Below are 22,957 nucleotides of genomic sequence, written 5' to 3'. Positions count from 1 at the left end.
CTCTGTGGCCCAATCCGTTTGAAGGGCAGATTCAAAATTAGGTGGTAGCACCTATGGGCAGAGGCTTATGAAAATGGCATTATTAACCTGATGTGCCTGCCGAGGGCCTGCCCACCTCCGAGCAGATTGCAGATAGCAACAGAGGGGGCGGGGGCTTGTTTGCGTGGACAGTGAGAGAGGACGGAGCACATCCGGGGGGGCCCCCTAGGGCTTTCTCGTGGGGAGGACTAGCTTTGGCACGACTGAGGGCTTGATGGCTGCGAGGGGCTAATAACGGCAGCCCCCCTCCACTCAGGGAAGGCCACCCGCAGCTGCAACCCACTCTTGGGGGGAAGGATCCCCAGCCCCTCCTCTGACACAGACAGGGACCTTGAGCCTCCCTGCACCTCAGTTTCCCCACCCGAGGGATGGAGATGAAAACCAAACGCTGGCCAGGCAGCCCCTGATCCCACAGCCTCCCGACTGCCCCCCACCCCGGCTTCCCACCCCGGTACCCCGCACAGGGGCCAGACACCTGTCAGCTTGTCAGAGAATATTCAACAGGAGAGGCCCCGTCCCGGGAAGGGCGGGCAGGAGGAGGGCGGGGTGGGGGAGAGGCAGGGAGGGAGAGGGTGCCGACCCGGCGCGCTCCCGCCCGCAGCCCAGGAGTTGGGCTACTTCAGATTTGTGCCAACTCACGGTGCGGTGGAATCGGAGGATCAGCCGGTCTGAGCCTCCAGACACCAGCCAAGAGTCTGTGGCGCCCCCAAGTGCCACAAGGGGGCTGCCTGGGCCGCGATTTTTGAACCCGTCAAGTGAGGAGGGGGAGCCGGCGGGGGGACCGGGGCTCTGGCGTGGAATCGCCGCAGAGGCGCGGGGGGGCGGGCGGGCGGGCGCCCCGGGGGCGGCGAGCGCGGCCCCCCTGCTCCCGCGCGCGCCCCTCCCTCACCCGCGCGCTGCAATGCAGCAGCCGCCGCGGAGGGTCCGGAGCTGTCCGGCCGGCGCCGCTCTCCAAAGTGGGGGACGGAGGATGCGGAGCGGGGCGCGCCGGGCGGCGCGGGCTGGCGGGCGCCCCCGAAGCCGGTGGCAGAGTTGGGGCGGCGGCAGAGGGTCCGAAAGGAGGAGAGGTGGCGTGTCGTGGTGCAGGGGCTCCGGGAGGGATCTGCGGGGACCCCGGGTCCGCGTGAGTCAGTTTGCAGCGAGATGACTGACAGAAGGGCGGGGAGGGGGGGCCGGCAGGAGAGGGCCCCGAGGACGGCCAGGACGGCTTGGCACACAGTTTTAGGGCAAAAGCACCAACTCCTGTGTTTCCCCCCAAGCAGTGTAAACAAATAAATGAATAAATAAAAGCATCTGCAAGCTGAATACTCCTCCCAGGCCGGGATGGACTCATCAGGTGGGCAGCGCTGCCTTGGAGAAGGGGGAGCCGCAGACCCTTTGAGAGCCAGCAAGGAGGCTGCAGAGGGGCTGGGAGGGGGCAGAGGGTCCGGGGGGAAGGCAGAAGGGCCTGGGAGGGGGCTGGAAAGTCTGGGGGGAGTGTGGGTGGTCCGAGGGAGGCGGGAGAGACAGGGAAGGCGGCTCCAGGACTGAGGGCAGAATGCGGGTGTTTGAGGGGGACAGGAGGTCCAGGGAGGGGGTTGCAAGGTCTGGGCAGAGCAGGGGGGCCTCTGGGGAAGGCAGGGAGAGGGCAGGAGGACCTAGGTGGACTCTGAGGGGGCTCTTTCTGCCGAGCCCCCGCTGGAATGCGGGTAGGGGGCAGCTCCTCTCTCCTTTGAGGCATTTGTTCCGTAAAAACCAGCGTCTTCTTCTTACTCCTGAGATTTCGTTTAGACCCGGGTGCCTAAGCTCATGTAAATGACTTTTTTTCCCCGACTCCCCTCACCTCCTGCACTTTATTTTCGCTTGTTTATTTGAAAAACCGTTAATTAGGAGAAATTTCAAACATCACAAAAGGAGAGAAAATAGTACATCATTTCCTCACGGTGTGCACAGTTTTCACATCCCCGTCACGCAGACACAACCCCACCAGCACCAGCGCCCCTGGTCCCAGTTAACCCTCCAATCCTTCCCCCTCCACCCTGGACTGTTTTGAAGAAAATATAAAGGACACAGTGATTTCCTGTGAGCATTTTCAGTACGTATCTTTACAAAGGACTCTTCTGTTTTAAATACATAACCACAATGTCATTATCACAGTTAAAAAATTAACAGCATTTCCTTAATGCATCCAGTATCTATTTAGTTTTCAAATATCCCTGATTGACTCATAAATTTCTTTTACAGTTGGCTTATTCAAATCAGGGTCCTAATTCTTTCGTGTACTTTCCAGGGGCGCCGGGGTGACAGAAGGTAAGTGCTGCTACACATTTAGCAGCTGGAAAACTACCCCCGCATTCAGGGAACAGCCCAACCTCAGTAAATCTCAAATCTCTCGCTGAAAACGGGGCCAATTCTGGGGCTTTACCAGGGTGACTGAGAGGCTGAGGGATCGTGCACATGAACCCCCAGCCCTGTCTGATACATAACAGACACTCAGCAAACAGTAGCTGCTGGGATTATTCTTTTTCCCGGAAACCTCTGAAGGGGAGCAGAGCTGGGGAAGGCGAAACAGAGCTGGCTTTCGTCCACAAAACAAAAGGTTCCTGGCAGTCCCGACCCCTGAGTGGTGAGGACAGCGCAGTACGTGCGCCACATCCCAACTAAAGCAGCCCGCAGTCGGGGGCTGGGACCTCCCGGCCGGCTGGCAACTCAGTCAGCAGCCCCTCAGCACACAAGCCTACCCTGTGGCCACCCCGGACAGCCTGACCGGGGACCCCACAGGTGGCCAGTCCACTAGATGTCACTCTCTGCTGTGAGTCCAGGAAGGACCACTACCCCAATTGCTCTGGCCACCGCCCAGCCCCGGGTACCGCAGGGGGATGCCACCCCTCAAACGTTGCAGACAATTTCTAAAAAGCATTTCTCAACATGTCATGCGAGATGCAGTGGTTTTCTCACTGCATCAGCCCCAGCCCGACCGCAGAAGCAGAGGGAATGAACAGTTAATGACCATTAGCTCAGGCCAGGCACCGATATGCCTATTCTCTCTTTAAATCCTCACCCCGGCTCGGTCTCGTTTCCCTTTATTTTACAGATGAGAGGACTGGAGAGGTTAGCGACCTGTCCAAGATTGCCTAGGAAGCAGGACCTGGGACTCCGACCCAGGTTTGTCTGATTCCTGTGCATCATGGAGTGGTGGAAGGATGGATATTAGGTCTGGTGGATGGATGGATGGATGCCTGCATCAAGATATACCAGTGGCTAGAGAGATGGCTGGCTGGCTGGTGACTGCTGGTGAGATGGGTGAAATGAATTCAAGTGCAGAGGGTGGAAGGATAGATGGATGAGAGAGAATAGTCAGTTTCTCACCAAGGTAGAAGACTTGCTGTTTCTGCGAAGAGAGATTTCTTCTGAGTAGTGCTGTCTGGGGAGCTCTTGCCTTCTCCTCTGCCTCCGAGTGGACTGTCTGGCTCAGGTGGCTCTGGGACAACAGGTGGGCTGCCAGCTCACAGGGAGCGAGTCCCAGCTGTGGTGCTGGAGCTGTTCAGCAGCAGCTCTCAGTCCTAGCTGCTTTCACACTGCTCTGAGAAACAGCAGGCTGCCTCCTCACCACTGGCTCTCCTGGATGACTAAGCCTCGAGCCCGACTGCTCCGTCCTCCTCTAGCCACTTGGCGCAGTCTTAAGTCCCCTAAATCATCACAGCCACCCTCCGTGACTGCACTCACCATCCTCAAGGCAGATAGAGGGAAACTGAGGCTTGGGAATGGTAAGTGACTTGTCCAAGGTCACACAGGGGAGCAAATGGAGAACCAGGACTTGAATCCTAGTCCGGTTTTCTTCCAAATTCATTCATTCTTGCCATTTCGCTTAAATTTTGACTTTGATCGAAAAAATTCGCGCTCCTTGGGGCTCACCCATGTCAGAGTCACCCCGCTGTTCCCTGAGGGTGCTGGGCTGCTTAGCCGCCTAAATTCAAGCGTATTTCTCAAGTAACACCTTCGCTAGTTTATTCTACTTGCGACTATCAACTAGACGCACCTCTGACGCCTCTCCGTGCGATTAATCGCGTCGGGTTAATTTTCTGGCCGCTCACATTGTCACTGACTGGTAAGGGGAGCAGATGCAAAAATGGCCCTAAAACCTGAAGCAGGTGCAAGGTAACAAGAGGCAGAAGGCTGCAGGGCAACCCAACAAGCCCCCCGGTGACTCGACTTCTGTTGAGCACACATAATTTGACAAGCAGCTCTGGGCTAAGCTCTGTTACCCACATCCCATCTCTAACTTCAATCCCAGGTCTGCTATTACTAGTTTTTTGAGTTTAGGCCAAGAATTTAAACTCCTTGCCTCAGTTTCCTCACTTGTGATCTGGGTGGACTAGTAGCATTTTATTAATGGTGCTTAAAGATTGAAAGAGTAAAACATTTAAAGTGCTTCAAGCAATGTTTCCCACGATAAGCACGCAACGAACATTTTATTATAATTAAAATTACAATTATTATAACCCTTCTCATTAAAATAACATTTAATGTCTCTGACTGATAAAGATCATCATCCACATGTTACAGATGGCCAAACAGGTGCTCAGAGTGGGGTATGAGTTTTTCTTTGGAGACGGAATCCGTGGAATGGAAATTTGAGAGTAAAGGATTTCAGTTTTAGTTCTCAAAAAAATGAGTCATATGCACAAAATAGAAGTGCTGTATCAAAGGAAAGATGGGTCCTTGGAATAGGGGACACTCCCCAAGATTTCCTTGAGGGTGTTGAGAGTTTTGAGAGGTTGGATGGGAGCTGGGGAGAAGGGCAGGATGAGCAATTCAGGTTCTCTTAATTTGACTCCATGGCTTCTGTGGGGCAGTGGACAAGTTTCCCTAGTTCTCATACCACACTTACTTCCCTACCTGTTTGTGGGGGAGGTGGGAGAGTGTGGTGAGAGAATAGCTGTATGGACAGCAGCGTTTCTTTGTTTACGTGTTTTGAGGGTGGCCAGGGGAACAATTCTGAGTCTTATCCTATGTGGGGCATGAGCCCTGGGCACCACCGTCCCATTTCTGGGCAGAACATGTGCAGCTCCAGCTGGGGTGGTCAGTGGCTGCACGTGGACTGGGTGAGGTGGTGAGGTACCCTGCAGCCGAGAGCAGGGAGAAAAGCTGAGTGTCTGCTGACTCCGTGGCTTTGCTGGGAGCATCAGTGGCTCTGACACCTGGGCCCAGAGTCCATGCAAGGCTGGTGGGAACCATCCCCACAGCATCTCTTCCCAGAGACCATTCCCGTGGTACATCCTGGGGCTGTGCCGGACGCTCTGGGGTCACACGCTCACATTGTGGGCTGGCAGGGGGTTAACTGAGTGCCACTAAACTGAGGCCTTGGGGCTAAGAGGCCGAGAGAGACTTGAGCCAGACTGGCCACTTGCAAGTCACTTCACTTTTCCAAGGCTCAGCTCCCTTATGTGTAAAATGGAACAGGTGATATATTTGCTCAGATGTCCCCTGCTCCTTACTCAGAGTTCTCATCGTCCGCTCCTGTCCTGCACCTTATTACCGTGCGTCCTGATTGTTTCTGTCTCACCCATGAGGGCATTGTTTAACTCTCAGGTCTTGTCTGTTTTGTTCACTGCATCGTCCCTGGCGCCTAGACCAGTGCTTGGCCGAAGTGCGTGCTCGAAACTTATTTAGGGGGAGAGGGGAATAAGAGATGCTGTAGGATGGAGCACCCCAGAGGACTGCCGGGGCATGCAAAGCAGACAGCGTGAAGCCTGCAGCAGAGTACGCATCCAATAGCGATGGGCTAATTATGGTGATTATGTCTAATTCGCAGGACGGTGCCGAGGCCCAGAGGAGATAATGGATGCTGAGGCAGGAGGCGGGCGCCGTGCTGGGGACAGGAGGTGCAGCATCCTGACCCTCTGCTCCTTGGAGGGAACTTGTGCTTCGACTTCATGCTTTTCATTTTCACACCATCTGGAGGGAAGGACGACTGCTGGAGTATTGCCACCTGAGGCCTCGCAAGTGTGACAAAGGCAGAGGCCGGGCCCGGGCCCCGGTTCCCAGCTGAGCGGCGTTTCCAAGCCACCGCCTGAGTGTGGCCGAGTGGGTGTGTTTATGTCTCTGTTTCACTGAACACACACGTGCGTAATATATGCATGTTTTCAAATTCGTCTATTTGTGTTTATTTTCATGTCCCAGAGCGGCTCCAAGCCGGCGTGCCGGGCACGTAGCAGGCCGTTCCTGGGGCAGGAGGGAGCTGGCTGTGTGCTGTCAGTGGACTCCAGGCTCCTTTGCTTTCTGGAAAATAATTTGAACATCAAGAGTCTCATGGCACAGACTCCCAAGGGCAACGCCGTGTCATGAAATGAATTTCCTTTTCCAAAGCGCAGCCTCTGGCTGGATTACTGTCTTCCAGGTACTGGTTTAAGTTGGATGCTGTGTCCAAAACCCAACAGATCCCAACAATTTGCTGCCCGAGGCCCCTTGCTTGACCTGAGTGCTGAGATCATTCGTTGCTCTGATCCCTTGGGCCGGGGTGGCCGTGGGTGGCATGGGGGGGTGGCGCGGGTGGGGCTCCGAGGCAGGGCGGTGTTGGCGGGCGCCTCCCGTTGGACCACGAGGGTGTTGCTGTCCTCGTTCTACAAATCGCACAAGCCGGGGCACAAGGCAGAGAGGCCAGGTCACGTCTCTGCAGTTACACAGCTCGTGAGTGCCTGCTGGGGTGGAACCTGGTTTGTCTGTCTGTCTAGCACCACTGCTCGGGCGCAGCTGCAGAGGGACCACAGATGTGGGCGAGGGGCTCAGAGGCGGGCGGGGGCACCACACTGGCTGACCCTGGCGTGAGAAACAATAGTTGGTTGTGCATAGGGGCTGGGCTGGAAGTTCACTAAGGCAGGGGTGGGGGAGACAGGCGCAGGGCAAGTGAGCCTTTGAGTCGCCAGCTGGCCACGCCTTGGAGGCAATGGAGTGGTGAGCTCTGGCTGTGGCCGAGGGCGGGTGGAGGTGGCACAGGCACCAGGCTCTGGCTGGCCCTGACGCCCGGCGGGTGTGCTCTTGTCAGTCATGTCCGTCTCACTCTCCCCTCACTCTTTTTCAGCTCTCAGCTGAAACCTCCGCAGAGGTCTCGTAAGCCACTGGCCCATGAAACATACTGTTTTGAGATTGAAACTTTACAGATACAAAAGGGATTGGGGGGCAGGGGTTTCACTGGAGATTTGGGAGTGACTCAAGTATAGGGCAGCGGGCGGATGAGGGCAGAGAAATGTGGGGGGCTCAGATGTGGTCACTGTCCTGGTCTTGGCCATCGGGGAGGTCGGAGGTTGCCCGGCGGAGTGGCGAGCGTGGGCCCCCAGCCAACGATGTGCAGCTCTCCACGACCGAGGGACACAGGAAAGAGACCAGAGTGGTTTGTGGTTGTTCATTTTATTATTAAACTAATAAGAGGTTAAAGCAATAATGTCACTTGCCTCGGATAAAACAATTGTGGGAATGTGGACAAAAGATTTTGATGTGTCCAGGTCTGCTGACCTGTCTTTACCATACACTAAAGGTTGAGGCTGTCTCCTTCCTTCTGATGGGGTGCTATGCTACAGAGGGTGGGCACACTGGGTGCTCTCCCCTGAGGACATCTGGAACCTGGGGGAGGCAGACAGGTGTAAGGGGGCTTAGTGGGTGTCCAGGGAATAGTTAGAAATGAATGACTGCGTAAACAGAATGAAAGAGGGCCAAGTATGGACCCCTGGTGACGGAACGTGTTTCAAACCAGGATTGAAAGTAATCTAGTTCTATCAAAAAAAATGCCAAACCCAGCAAGGTGAAGGCTGTTAGGATTATGGCCAGGGTTAGTGAGTAGACAGTGGGTATGGCTGGATGGTGGTTGCAAGTATATTTCCTGTACAGTTAAGAACAAATTCCATAAGTAAATAAATGCTAAAATGAAAGAGCATCAAGAATGAACCACCAAAAAGAATAATTCATAACCCAAATTATGGGTTCAGGTTAATCCACTCAGGTGCACTGGTGGATTCTCATAAGCAACCAGAGCTCAGCTCTGTGAATAAGAAGCGCTGGGCATATAAGTAGTGATCTAAGTACCAACCAACAGCTCTGTTCTGGCTAAGTGCTGAGCACATGTGTGTTTATTGTATTGAGAAAACAAGTAAAAATACCAAAAAGGACAGATAAGAAACAATGATGAGATCATACCTGGAATCCAAGATTGCTTCCCTAACTTCCTGGGTCTGGGTCCATTACGGACCTTGGCTGACTCCCTTGTGGGTAAGAAACGTAGAGAGAGCTGCTTGTAGTACTCATTATTCTTGCTTTTGATTAGGGGAGTAAATTCATGCATGTGGAATGTAATGATAATTATTAAATTAAAAAGTATACAGTGAGAGCTGTGTGATATCAGTGGTGAAACTGTGGCATGAGCCAAAGATTGAGATTAATCTTGTGCGATCACCGATGGCCATTAAGAAGTGCCTCGGATGTTTCCTCCTTTGTAATATCTGCCTTGTGTTTCACAGACTGGAGGCCCCGAAGTGGGCCTAATAACACCGTGGATGCGGATCTGGACTGTGGCCTCTGTGGGAAATGAGCCATGGACCGAAGCGATGTGAGTGATGGGGGCTTGCCTGGGTGGAGGGTGCATATGCATTATTAAGCATGAATGAGTGCAAATAAAATAATAAATGGCCGAGCACAGACAAATGATGCGACTGTCACGAACCAAGGGACTTGAATGTCACTTAGCATAACTGTCACCAAATTAAAAAGTAATACAACTCGGCTGTTCTCTGTGTAGGAACAGAGTGAATAAAACCAACTGTGTCCCATGTTTCCTTAGTTGTAGCCCACTCTACACATACATGCCCTGTTCCGTCAATGTAGTTATTCTTTTTCGTGGGTTGAGCGTTGGGTTCATGCATGTCTGCTGACTTATTCAAAATAGATGCGGGCACAGATAAGACCAGAGAAGGCCCAGGACAAACTCACAAGGACAAAGCACTACAGCCCCAGGAGCTGTGGCTGCAGTGAGTGGCATTACAACAAAAATGTCTATGCTCCTGCATTGTTTAAATAGCATTCCGTTATCAGTCACCTTTTGTTTAATTCATTTATTGTTATGGAAATGCCAGTGTTTGGACAGTGCAGGATTTCTGCCCTCAGGTGTGGACACTATAGCTAGACTGTGTCCTCCTTGATAGTCCCTTGTGGGCATCCCCCGTTACTAATTCACGTATGACGGATTCTATGGACGCTTCTGTTGAAGGTTGGGCTGCGACTCAGTGAGAGAGGTGCTTATGAAGCTCAGGTTTTGATGGTTTTCTCTTGGTTGGGTAAAGTTCATGGATATTTTATGATTTTTTAAAATGGATAAATAAAATTTATAAAGGCTAAGGATGTTTTATAAATGATGGCTGATTAACTTAATTCTACAAAAATGACCATTAAAAATGACCCAGTGTCCATTTTGAATAGTTGTTTTCTGTAACATAAATGGACACAGCACAGGGGATTGAATCATGTAATTTTTTTTTTTTAAGATTTATTTATTTATTTATACAAGCACTGGGTATAGTCAGAAGCGCGGGAAGGTGAGAGAATTCACCAGAGCCAGAGCGGGGAACTGAACAGGCAGACTGATGAAATACACTGCTGAGGGGAGCCCCGGGCATGGCAGGAGAGGTCTGCGTGCCATGTGGGACCCTTGCTGGCGGCCGGGGATCGAACCAGCGCTACAGAGGCTACGGGCAGCTTTGCAGCCCAGCGCTCAACTGCTGTGCCACCAGGGGAGGTCCGAATCATGTAATTTTTATAGGGGGGGCCTCCCTGGTGGTGCAAGGGGTTAAGCATCAGCACTATGAAGCAATCCACAGCCACTGCAGCACGAATTTGATCCCCAGCCAGGCAGGTGACCCACATGGTGCAGCAGACCTCTTCTGACTCGCCTACTGTATTTCAGTAGATCTGCCTTTCTGCTCCCCACTCTGTCTCTGGTGAATCCTCTCGCCCCTCCCCCTCATGCTTCTGGCCTGTACCTCAGTTCTTATATGCATAAATAAATAAATCTTATAAAAAGAGAATTATTGAGGGTATGCAAATAAAATATAATAGTTAATATTTTCAAATTTTCACCTGGAAAATTGTCCAAGAGTATTCCTAAGTAAATGAACGAATGAATGAGTAAATTAATAGAAAAGAGCAGAGAGGGCATGTGTGGGCTAAGGATGATGGTATTTCATGATTCCAGATTTAAGATCACTCCAATCCCATGCATTCAGTGTCCATTTCCAAATGTGCTGGTTGGTTAAGGAGTAGTCAGTATTCTTGCTTTTTCATGGTTTTGTTTTGTGGGTTGATTTCACTACTAAAAAGAAATAAATAATTACATAAATGTGTAAAATATAAGAAAGTCCAAAAAATAAACTTTTTCTTAATATTTTATTTTTTAGATTTATTTATTTATTTATACAAGCACTGGGTACAGTCAGAAGCACGGGAGGGTGAGAGAATTCACCAGAGCCAGAGCAGGGAGCAGAGCAGGCAGAAGGACCAAGGTACACTGCTGAGGGGAGCAGCGGGCGGCAGGAGAGGTCTGCGCGCCATGTGGGACCCTCCTCCGGTGACCGGGGAGCAGCCGGGGATCGAACTGGCACAGTAGAGGCTGCAGGCAGCTTCGCAGCCCAGTGCTCAACCGCTGCGCCACTGGGGAGACCCCCCCCAAAATAAACTTCTGATGAGAATGATCCAAGGATTGAGAGACTGCAGTGAGCTCAGGGCTCTTTATCTCATAAAAAAATAATCTAGCCTGTCTCGTTCCTTTTGCCAGTTGTTTTGTATTTCATTGTGTATATACACATAGTTTATTTAAATATCCCTCCAGGGATGAAGATCTAGGCTATTAACTCTTTGAACAAGGACCACAGGGAGATGAAAGATAGTGTTGTGGAGTAAGAGATGTTTTTATGATCGCTCATTAAAACTTCCTTAGAAATGTCAACTCACACAAAGGACAATCATAATGAGCCAAGCATGAAAACATTTCATGATCAAGAAGTTTGATTAGGGTCCTCCCTGGTGGTGCAGGGGTTAAGTCTCAGTGCTATCAAGCTATCCACAGCCATTTTAGCACGTGTTCGATCCCTGGCCAGGGAGCTGACCCATAGGGCGCAGCAGACCTCTCCTGTCTTCCCTCTGCTCCCCTCAGCAGTGCATTTCAGTGGATCTGCCTGTTCTGCTCCCCACTCTGTCTCTGGTGAGTCCTCTTGTCCCCTGCCCCCACATCTCTGGCCTGCACTCCAGTTCTTTCGTATACTGAAGTATGCAAAAAAATAAACAAATAAATCTTAAAAAAAAAAAACCCTAGGACCCCAGTTCTTATATGCATAAATAAATAAATCTTTAAAAAAAGGATTGTGATTAATCTAATTCAGCAACTTTAGAAAATGTTCTAGAATATTACTTAAATTTACAGAATATATTCTGCATTGGTGGGCATGCTCTGTAACTTGTTCTCCCCAATGTGGTAGCCACTAGCTACCTGTGACTATTGAGTACTTGAAATATGCATGAGGAAGTGAATTTTGAATTTTACTTAATTATTTTATTTAAATTTAAATTTAAATACTCCGGCAGCTTGTGGTTACTCTACTAATTGTGTGGGATGCTTGGCTCATTGGCATTTGGTTGCTAAATAGGAATAAGTAGATGCACAAAATCAATAAAGAGGGTTAATTATGAGCCAGAGACGAGATTGTGCCAGGAAACAAAGACTACAAAGAATCCGGTTCTGCATAGCTGAGATGCGTTGGTAAAATATCTTTGGTTCATGATAAAACAGACACAGGCTTATTCATTTATTTTATCAACTTTGTTATTACCTTGAACCTGTGGCCCATATTTCATGTGAACATTTCTCTACTGTTAAAGATCTATGTATATGGGTGGGGGACGATCAAAAATAGTGTCAAAGTTGTCCTTGGTATGTTGAACAGTGGCTCATGGATATCCATGAACAGTCAATAGTGGTGTCCATGCATGGCGTAAAGATGATAATGTGACATGGGCCAAGATGAAGCAGTTAATTCAAGTCCTCACAACTGGGGCCCATAAATGCAAGGTCTTTTTCACATTTGCTGGTGAGGAACATACAGGCAGATGTGACCGACTGTCAATACACACAAAGTAGGTTCACAGCTACACACTGTCCCTCTCATTTGAGGTCCCAGTTTTAAGTCTGGAGCATGCTCTTCGTACAGTGAAGGCGTGAGGTTTCAGAGGTCAGGCAAAACCCAGGAGCACATTTAAAGCTTCTGCTTGGACACGGTTGAAGTCACAGCCGTCGTGCTCCTTGGGCGAGACACGTGGCCAAACTCACCAGAGGATTTTCTTCCCACAGAGAGTAGAGGAGGGAGACATCCCAGCATCCATAAAACCAAGCTTCAGTTCAAAGTCCAGAGCCTGAAAGTGCATTTCAGTTTAGATGTGATTCTTCTTCTTTCAAAGACATATAAACTAAAGAGACAGGTCATCTCCCCACATGGGAAATACACATGTTGGAACCTCCTCTGCCTGCAAGCAGAGGAAGTGGGGAGGACAGAGGGTCTGCCTCATTGCAGCTCTCGAACCCTGCTGGGCAGGAGGCAGACCCCACCATCGCTGGAGGGGGTCAGAGGATGGGTGAAGGCAGATGCTGGCCGTGGTCATCATTCTTTTCCATTTTTTTCTTCATCATTCTTATTCTTATGTTAGGACATCAACTCAGTAGTGCTTATTCAAATAATGACTGAGAATTATTAATTGATTAAGTCAATAAAAAATGGATCATTGCCCATGGGTCAGCAGGGTAAGGAACACCAGCCATGGCCATGCTAAGAACGTGGCCCAAGCCAAAGCTCGGGTTTAATCCAGTATTTCACTACTAAATTCATTTTAAAAGTTTGGATACAATACTTTCCACTCTTTCACACCTGATTTCTGTTCTACAGAATGAGTGCATAGAGCTGACTGACCAGTCTAGTGAGGAAGGACTTCCCCCATGGGTAAGGAGCGTGGAGAATGACGTAAGTGACACTTGGCCTTCTGGCTCTTGGTTGGGTGGTTTGCTTGCAGAGATGACTGCCATACTTTCAGGAAAGAAATAGCTTCACACATTCGTACTATCGCAATGATGAGAGAATGACCAGAACCAAGGGTCATGATTTATCCAATTCAACACAACTTCATTGCATGAAAAAGATATCAAGGACACTTTATCTACGTCATTTGCATTTTAATATTCCGTATTAATTTTATACCTCTGTTGACTTAAACATACCCCCCATAAAGATCCATGCTGCTAGCTGGGTGTGAGGTCAGCACCTGCGGAGATGGACAGCTATGACCAGTGTTCCATTGTGGGGGAGGGTGGTGAGCTCATGCCGAATCCTGTGTCCTGTTTGAGACACAAGCAAATTTAAAGAAAGGGGCTAAGAACAGGCCAGTGAGGACAGCAGAGTGAGGACAGGTTTATGCATGTGGATCCATGCAAAGAAGATCTCATCCCAGCTCTGGGAATGGAGCCTGTGTTAGGGCAAGGTGCACTTCAGAGTCTTAATCTTGAACTTCTGAGGCTTGGGGTATTGATTATTTGTTATTATAATGTTACTACCATTGGCATGTAATAGCACTGGCTATTAGAAATTCAATACAAGTTAACCAGTGAATAAATTATTAAACAAGTATACAAATGAATAAAAAAATAATAAAAGGGCCAGTGTGGAGCAATGGTGAGTGTGATCTGTACAACAAAGCACCATTATTGGTACATTATGAAGCCCCACATTTCTTTATTTTATTTTTAGAGATTTTTTATTTATGCATACAATAACTGGGACATAGGCCATAGGTGGTGGGGTGAGAATATTCACCAGAGATGGAGTGGGGAACAGAACAGGCAGAATGACTGAAATACACTGCTGAGGGAAACAGCGGATGAATCAGGAGAGGTCTGCTGTGTCATGTGGGTAGCTCCCTGGCCGGGGATTGAACTCATGCTGCAGTGGCTGCGGATAGCTTCATTGGTTGCATCTTAATCACTTGCAACACCAGGAAGACCCAGCCCTGCAGTTCTTTAATAAAAAAAGCACTGATGTCCTTTTCTAAAAGAGGAAAGATGTTACATAAATACCAACATTGAAGCATACTCATTGAGGTTATGTCAGATGACGAGAATCAGGAATTTATTTATTTAGTTTATTCTTTGATCTTTCTTTGCAATCCAGACTATTCATTGTAAGGGAATGAATAAGTTATGTCATAGTCAGATCAAAAGTGTTACCCTAGTGATGAACGTAAGTTATAAAGCAAAAGTTAGGGTGAATTCAGCCTTCATTGCTACATCCATATAAAGAACATAAAGCCAGGGCCTCCCCAGTGGCGCAGCGGTTGAGCGCTGGGTTGCGAAGCTGCCAGCCGCCTCTGCAGCTCCGGTTCGATCCCCGGCTGCTCCCCGGCCACCGGAGGAGGGTCCCACATGGCGCGCAGACCTCTCCTGCCGCCCGCTGCTCCCCTCAGCAGTGTACCTCGGTCCTTCTGCCTGCTCTGCTCCCTGCTCTGGCTCTGGTGAATTCTCTCACCCTCCCGCGCTTCTGACTGTACCCAGTGCATGTATAAATAAATAAATAAATAAACAAACAAATCAATCAATCAATCAATAAATAAATAAATCTTAAAAAAAAAAAAGAATATAAAGCCAGCCTAGTTGTTTAAAATTCACAGGTAAATTCATACTATATGGTTTTAGCCAGGCTGCTAATGTATTTGCTGTTATTATGAACTTCTAAAAGATTGGTATAGGAATAAATTAATCCGTGATTAATCAAATTAAATAACAGATAAGCAGATAGATAAATACAGAAAGTGCATCATGAGTGAACATTTGTGAAATGTGCCACAAAACATAATTTTTAGATTCATCCCATTTTGTATATGTGAGGTCTATTTAGCAAAGATAAGAGAAGATACTTCAGTTAACAGTTGTATAGTACTTCATTTTTTGCCACAATCATTCCCACAATCCACCACTGATTAAGATGTAGAGTTTTTCATTGTTTTCTTTACTATTTTTCAATTAGTGAAGCACCATTGTTTTACATCCTCATTAACATTTTTGACAATACAGGATTCTCCCCACAGGCGTGGTCCCTGTGGCTCTCTCCATCAAAGCACCCCAGCCCTCCATCACAGTCTGTTGTGCTGTCCCTCACCCCATTTTTAACCTGTTGAGAGGGAAAAAAAAAAACACAAGGAAAAATAGAAAGCAATAAAATAAAATGAGACATTCCTGGGTTTTCATTCTTACATTTAAAAATTTTAGAAACTCAGGAAAGTCTAAAGAAAGAGGCAGCCTGGCCACGATGGGCTTGGGCTTTTGCACAAGGACTGTCGGTTGACAGAGGTGTGCAGAGGTGAGGTCGACCACAGAGAGAGATGGAGGGTTAGTGTTGGCAGAAATTAGCCCAAAACCAGAGGTCAGTAATGCCTCTTAGATTGTCTGGATCTGTTGTGATTCGTGCTCTAGGTTAAGTAACTATTAGTCAATCAGTGAATGAATCAATAAGCAAATATTTAAATGAATCAAGTTCCAAGCCTAGACCAATAGTGAGTGCACTGGGTGTCAGAACCAAGCATTTTTCTTTTTTTTTAAAGATTTATTTATACAAGCACTGGTTACAGTCAGAAGCACGGGAGGGTGAGAGAATTCACCAGAGCCAGAGCCAAGGAGCAGAACAGGCAGAAAGACCGAAGTACACTGCTGAGGGGAGCAGCGGGAGTCAGGAGAGGTCTGTGCACCATGTGGGACCCTCGCCCGGCGGGTGGGGATCAAACTGGTGCTGCAGAGGCTGCGGGCAGCTTCACAACCCAGCAACTCAACCGCTGCGCCACCGGGGAGGCCTGTAAGCATTTTTTTTAAAGATTTATTTATTTATGCATACTAGAGCTGGGGTACAGGCCTGAGGTGTGGTGGGTAAGAGGTTTCACCAGAGACAGAGTGGGGAACAGAGCAGGCAGACTGACTGAAGTACACTGCTGAGGGGAGCAGCAGGTGAGCAAGGAGAGGTCTGCTGCACTATGTGGGTTGCTCCCTGGCTGACCGGGGGATTGAACTTGTGCTGCAGTGGCTACGGACAGCTTCATAGGTTGCATGTTAACCCCTTGCACCACCAGGGAGGCCCCTGAACCAAACATTTTAATTCAACCTTGTAACTCAAGGTTTATCAATAAAAACGAACCTAATTACAGTCGTGGTGAGACTTGAACTGTAGCTGGAGTTGGGGCTACAGGCATCTCTCTCTTTGCTCTGGAAGATCTTAGGCAGGCATCCTTTTATTAGTAACTCAGCGCAGGAGTTAAGAAAGAAAACAAGTAAACCAAAACATACCCGTGCATCAAGAGAAAGAGGGCTGGTGAAGACACCGTGAGACTGCGGAAGGAGAGGTGTCACCAGACACTTCTGAGAGCTGAGGTCCAGCAAGTGGAGAGTGGGGGGCTGTGCCTTGTTGGTTAGGAATGTTTGGGCACAGGTACGCAAGTGTCAACGTCACGTCCAGGTTGATTGTTAATTTTAGTAAGAAAAGGGAAAAAGGAGAATTGATAATCTATTACAGAACTGCCCAGAGACAGAGGGCTGAGCATGGGCCGGTGCTAAGAACACTTATGTGACTAAGTTAGTTATTCTCTTTGCTGTTTTTGTAAAACACATTTAGAGATGTCAGTGTAGGTATTGCGTTCATGGCAGATGGTAGCGTTAAGGTCTCGTCCAGGTTATGTGGGTGTGTGGATATTGATTAGACGCTAAGTGAATGCAAGAAGGGGCTGTTTAAAAAAGAGGGCTACCATGGGCCAGTGAGGATGACATGCCACTAAAGAAGCTAATTATTAATCTCCCTTTTGACGTCCATAAAGAGCACGAAGCTACCCGTAATAGCATTTTAGATCATTTTACATTTGCTTTGGAAAAATGAATATATAAGCAAGTTATTTCTTGAATAAATAAAAATGAAAAAAACTCATAAGGAAGTGTGAAAAGTCCATTATTGGTGAGAATGTCAAGACCCAAGGACATAAAATTGCTTAATTCTAATTAAAGAAAATCCATAAAAAAGATAATCTGAATTTTCACCAATGAGGATCGGGTTTAATAAACAGAATTTGGAACAGGCATAGTTCTTAATTCCCCTGCTAGGGTGTAGATTCAGCAGTTGTCATCATATGACATACATTAATAATTAAAGAAGCCAATAAATAAAAAGAGAGCCATTCCTGGCTAATAATGGGAATGTGATGAAAACTGGGACTTAACAATAAACCTGGCAAGGTGGACCTCAGGTCTGTTAAATAATGTAGGTCTACACTGCTTTTGCAGTTCTCTGTAGTCTGCCTTTTACTCCACAGTGTCCATATGCGCAGTCTAATTTCATCATTATCCAGTGATGAAGACCTGGGCTGTCTGGCCTATGGATAAGGAGCAAAGATGACTAGCAGAGTTTGCTTTCCTATTTGGGGGTGGGTATTCTTGTCTTGCAATAATTTCAAAGGGATGGGCTAGCTCCCACAAACACCAACAAGTCCAGAGAACACCACCTGTCACTGCTGGGACGAGGCGTGACCATGCGTGAGGTTAACCCACTTCAGCACAGTCAAGGCACATGTAAAACAAAGTTGGTGGGTTTATGTGGTTTCCAGGGTTTCTTCACAATCACTCCATTTGGGTGGCACCTGCAAGGGGCTTCTTCGCTGGTCTTTACCTGCGCAGCTAAGTCGTTGAGAAGCCGCACCTGGGAGGGGATTGTCGGCTCTATTTGTGGAATGAGACGGTTGATTCATTGGCCTATTTTTAAAATATGAAGAGTTTAATGAACTGTGAGCAAGCGGCAAGCAGTGGCACACATGGGATGGATACGAAACAAGTTTATTGATTAATCCATCTGTGCAACACTGAGGTCCAATTAAAAAGAGATCTCATTTAATAGCTCTGTGGGATATAAGCCTGTAAACTGCTCTCTGCAATTTTCAAAGATCTTATTCTTGGGTTTTTGTGATTCACGAGAATTTTTATCAGTGATGTCAAGAATGAAATCATCAATAAAGACCCATAAACAACAAGCAATGTATAAATAAATAAATGAAAAATGGTTGAGCTTGGATTAATGATCAAGAATTTCTTTTCCTTTCATTTATATTTTACATCATTGTTCATTTTTAAACAACGTTTGCTTTCCCCCCTCCTCAGGTGTAGTCCCCGTAGAGTTTCCTTCCCTAGTGCACCTGTGCACCATCACTACCACCCCCCCGTGCTCCTCCCTCCCTCCCTCTGATCCCTCTCCCCTCTCCTCCCCTGCAGGATGTCTCTGGTTTATAATTGTCTGTTTGTTTTTGTTTTGTTGTGTTGTATTTTGTATTGTTATTATTTTTTCCCCTGATGTCTTTTTGGGTTCCCCTATATTCCTCCTATAAGTGAAATCATCCAATATTTTTCTTTTTCCCTCTGACTTATTTCACTGAGCATAATTCCTAGCTCCATCCAGTTTGCTGCAAATGGCATGAGTTTATCTTTTTTGATTGCTGAATAGTATTCCATTGTGTATATAGACCACATCTTCTTTTTTTTTTAAATAATAAATTTTATTTTTATATTCCCCCATACAATTGCAAACGCCCCATTCTGACCCCAATCCCTCCCCTCCCGCCCCCCACCCCCCAAAAAGTGTCTCTGGTTCATAGTTTTTTGTTGATTTTGATTTTCACTTTCTTATATTCATTTTCCTGGTCCCTTATTTAAGTTTTCTAGATTCCTGCTATGAGTGAGACCATCCGGTATTTTTCAGACCACATCTTCTTGATCCAGTCATATATTCTTGGTCATTTGGGTTGTTTCCAGGTTTTACCTATAGTAAATAGTGCTGCAATATATATAGGGGTACAGGTGTTCTTTTGAATCAATGTTTTTTTTGTGTCCTTTGGGTAGATCCCTAGGAGTGGAATTGCTGGGTCATATAGTAGCTCCATTTTCAGTAGACCGAGGAACCTCCACACAGCTTTCTATGGTGGTTAGACCAGTCTGCATCCCACCAGCAATGCAGGAGAGTTCGGGGGGTGGAGGGGAAACACAAAGAATTTCCTTTTTAAATTGTACTTTTTTTTAAATTGAGGTAATGGGTAATGCTGGTTTGCAACACTGTGTAGGATTTCGGGGTCTAGGTGCACCCCTCTTCAGCTTATGTGACCATACCACCCCCACCCCCAAGGCCCTCATCGCCTCTCCTCCTACCAAGTTCTCTTGGGCCCCCTCCCCACTGTGCTTCTTGTACACCCCCGTGGCGGGGTGGTTAGAAAGACCTAGTTATTCTCCCTAAGGGAATAGGGTTCAGAGTAGAAACTTAGCCAGTTGGGTTTCTGGTTCTTGAGACTTCGTGGCTCCTGGGTAGGCACTGCTTTAAGTAAATTAACGAATGCATGATAAATAAGTGTGCACGTAAATGCAGACCAAGAAAGTCACACATGGATAACTGATGAGAAGTGTGTAATGAAACATGTATCATCATAAGATCCCGTTTAACACCGAGGCCCACGATGGCACACAGGGAGCGCTGGTGCCCCCTCTGGAGCATGTAGGGCACACGGCGGCCAGGCAGGCTGCATCTGGGCAGATGCACATGCAGGCTGCCCAGATGCACATGTTGACATTGAGGTTGGGGGAAGTTTCTGGTTGTTGTTTTAATTAATAAGCGGAGTGGGGGCAATGGACTGTGTAGAGATCACTGATTTGGTGGTAGGTGGGGGCTGCTAATGTACATCTGAAGAGGAGTGAACCTATAATCCTGAATCATGCGGAGTGTTGTGAATCCGTATTAACTCAACAAATATAATTTAATTACAAAGAACCCGACACAGAGAGGAGGAACAGTGTTTACGTAAATCATCACATAACTGTCTAATTGGAAGGAAGCGAGCGCGAGGTGGTGTTGAGAGTGTGCTGTGCGACACCAGTGGTGATTAATCTAATTGTTCACGGAGTTTTATTTTAAAAACTAACATAAAGCAGTAGTCAGGGTTTTCTGTGGATAATGAGCATGTGGGCTGTTATGTGGTCTGTAGAATGCCTGGTAATTACACATTGTCTTAAGTTATTGTGTAAATATGATCATACCTGAAGCAATTACTTTAAAGCAGACAAATTGTGGGCAATAAAGACGTGTGCTGTGACTGGCCCCGCTCTATCCTATTAGGAGTGTGTGCAGAGAATAGAATCTACCACCTTCCTGCTTAGCTCAGGTGTGCAGAGCTACACAGATAATACTGGTGTTTCATGCAATGGTACTTCAGTTGGAGAACTTATTATATACTTATATATTTAATTTTGTATTTAAAATATATCACAGTGTGTAATGTGTAGTTTTATTTTGTGTATTTTATATATTTATTATATATGCAATACATACTTTTAGAAACATAGATGAGCCAATTGTTCTATCAGTAATTTAAAAAAAATGAAAGAAGTTTTAAAGACATAAAGTAAGATAAAGCACGGATTATTGGGGAGAATGTGCCATATTAGATTTTAAATCAGTTTAGTCCTGCACAAGTAGATTTCCGGAAAAACAGTTATTGGGCTGTTAAATGAGAGTGTGCGCACACAGCCACGCACCTTCTTCTTGAGTTTGGAGCTGGATTCAGTGATCTTTGCTGAATTTGCTGAAAATTAAAAATAAACCGATAAATAAAAGTAGTGTGTTTCTACACTAGTAATGAGAATTTGCTGTGATCCAGCTTCATGATTAATCTGGCAGTGCACAGCTCATGTCCATTCAAAACCTGCTAACACAGGCTGTTCAGAATGGACTTTTTATTTAGAGCATGAACATAACGCGGCCAACTTGGTTGCCCCTAATGGTGAAGCCCTGGTTGCGCCTCTGCGGGCGGGAGCCCGGATGCCCGGAGAACTATTCTCAGGCTGTTGTTCTCAGTGTAGGGAGTTTGCTTAGGGACCTCTAGGGAATTATTTTAAAAAATTGGCTAGATATGTGAACTAGCTCAGAGAATAGAATAGCACGCATAACCAAGCATGGGAACATGGCATAACCCAAGATTTGTTATAAGCCAAATCATTTCAGGGCCTCCTAATGTCCCATATAGTCCACTTCCAGAGCACCTGTAGACGCCCCTTCCCTATACAGGTGAGGCTGCCCACCTGTAGAGGGTAGAGAACCAGGGAAGGTAGAAGTTATGAGCGTCCCAGTCATGAGGGAGGGTGGTGATCCACCCTACCCAGCTGACCCTCCTCACGATACGGACAAACCAAGAGACAGCAAAACCCTTCGCAGGGATACTGCGTGGGCTTGACCTCTGCTATGGATTGATCGGTTTGTGCTGCTCAGAGGAGCATTGAAAACAAGCCTCTGGCTAATTGTTCTGCAGAGCAAGTGCAGACAGACTTGTTTAGTGCCAATCATTCAAATCTTGTTCTTGGCCTTTGGGGCAGATGGTTATTGATTGCCCTGTCATTTATGCATGTAGAATGATGCAAGACAAGGATATGAATGAGGAAGACAAAAGGCCCTGAGTCAGGATCCCGGCGTGTCTGATTTAAGGAGATTGATTAAAATCTTTAACTCTGAGTTGGTGATTCAATCTAGCTGTTCCTCTCCAGTAACGGCGCTCATGGCACTGAGGGGATGTTCAGATCTTGTTTCAGGGATTTGTGTTCCTTGGGTGTGGATTTTTATTTTTATTTTTTAAAGATTTATTTATTTATTTATACAAGCACTGGGTACAGTCAGAAGCGCGGGAGGGTGAAAGAATTCACCAGAAGCAGAGCGGGGAACAGAACAGGCAGACTGATGAAATACACTGTTGAGGGGAGCAGCAGGCATGGCAGGAGAGGTCTGCGCCATGTGGGACCCTCACCGGCAGCCAGGTATCGAACTGGCGCTGCAGAGGCTGTGCACAGCTTCGCAGCCCAGCGCCCAACTGCTGCGCCACCAGGGGAGGCCCCGGGTGTGGATTTTTAATTTGTAAATGAAATAATGCATGAAAATAAAGAAATCAAGTTTGACTCTTTCAGTAGGAAGCTGAGAGACACTATGCCCAAGATTGACTATTCTATTGGGGTTTGATGGGGGGGGGTCACTGCTTGTTCACTTTATTAATAAAAAGGCAAAGTGTTTGCATAAATAAATAATAAATACTAATTAGCTAAGGTTAATTGTGGGCCAATGATGGGAAGGTGTCCCAGGATAATAGTTATGATTCATTTAAGACAGTTATTGCTAATGTATGATACATGATAGTATACTCCAAGTTCTTGTCCAGTGAGTTATAATGATAATAGTGACATATTGTAATTAGGAAACATTCTAAATGAATGAATAGATCATTCATTTAAAAGATGCAAACGCCATACCAGTGAGGAAGCTTGTTATGAAATCAAGTTCATGATTGTCTCGTTTTACTCAAATGATACCCATATTTTTAAAAAGTCTAGGTCTTTCTCATTTTGTACAACGTTTGAATAGACATATGCACAGTATAACATTTTGATTCTGGGTTGTTGCTTATTTTACCATTTTGTTTTTTTTTAATATAATGGACAACTGTGAACTTATTCCATGAATAACTGCATGAGTGAATGGAGGAGTGAATTCCTAGAGTCAAGCATGGGTTATTCTTAGGCACATGCCCTGATACATGGATTTAAGTTGATCTCATCTGTGTAAGAAAGTTCCACCAGAGAGGACCATCTTGATGCTGCCCATGTAAAGTAGACATATTTATAGCAGTCATAGTTCTTACTTAGAGATTAGGTGATAGATTCAAGACTATGCTTAAATTAAAATTAAATAGTTTAGTAAATAAAAAGTGGTGATATTCTTGGGCCAGTGAAATGAAGCAAAGTTTATGTCTCCTCTAGAAC

The sequence above is a fragment of the Talpa europaea genome (assembly GCF_964194135.1).
Source record: "Talpa europaea genome assembly, chromosome: 8".
Lineage (NCBI taxonomy): Eukaryota > Metazoa > Chordata > Mammalia > Eulipotyphla > Talpidae > Talpa > Talpa europaea.
The sequence above is the reverse complement of the archived record's forward strand: the minus strand, read 5'-3'. Positions refer to the sequence as shown.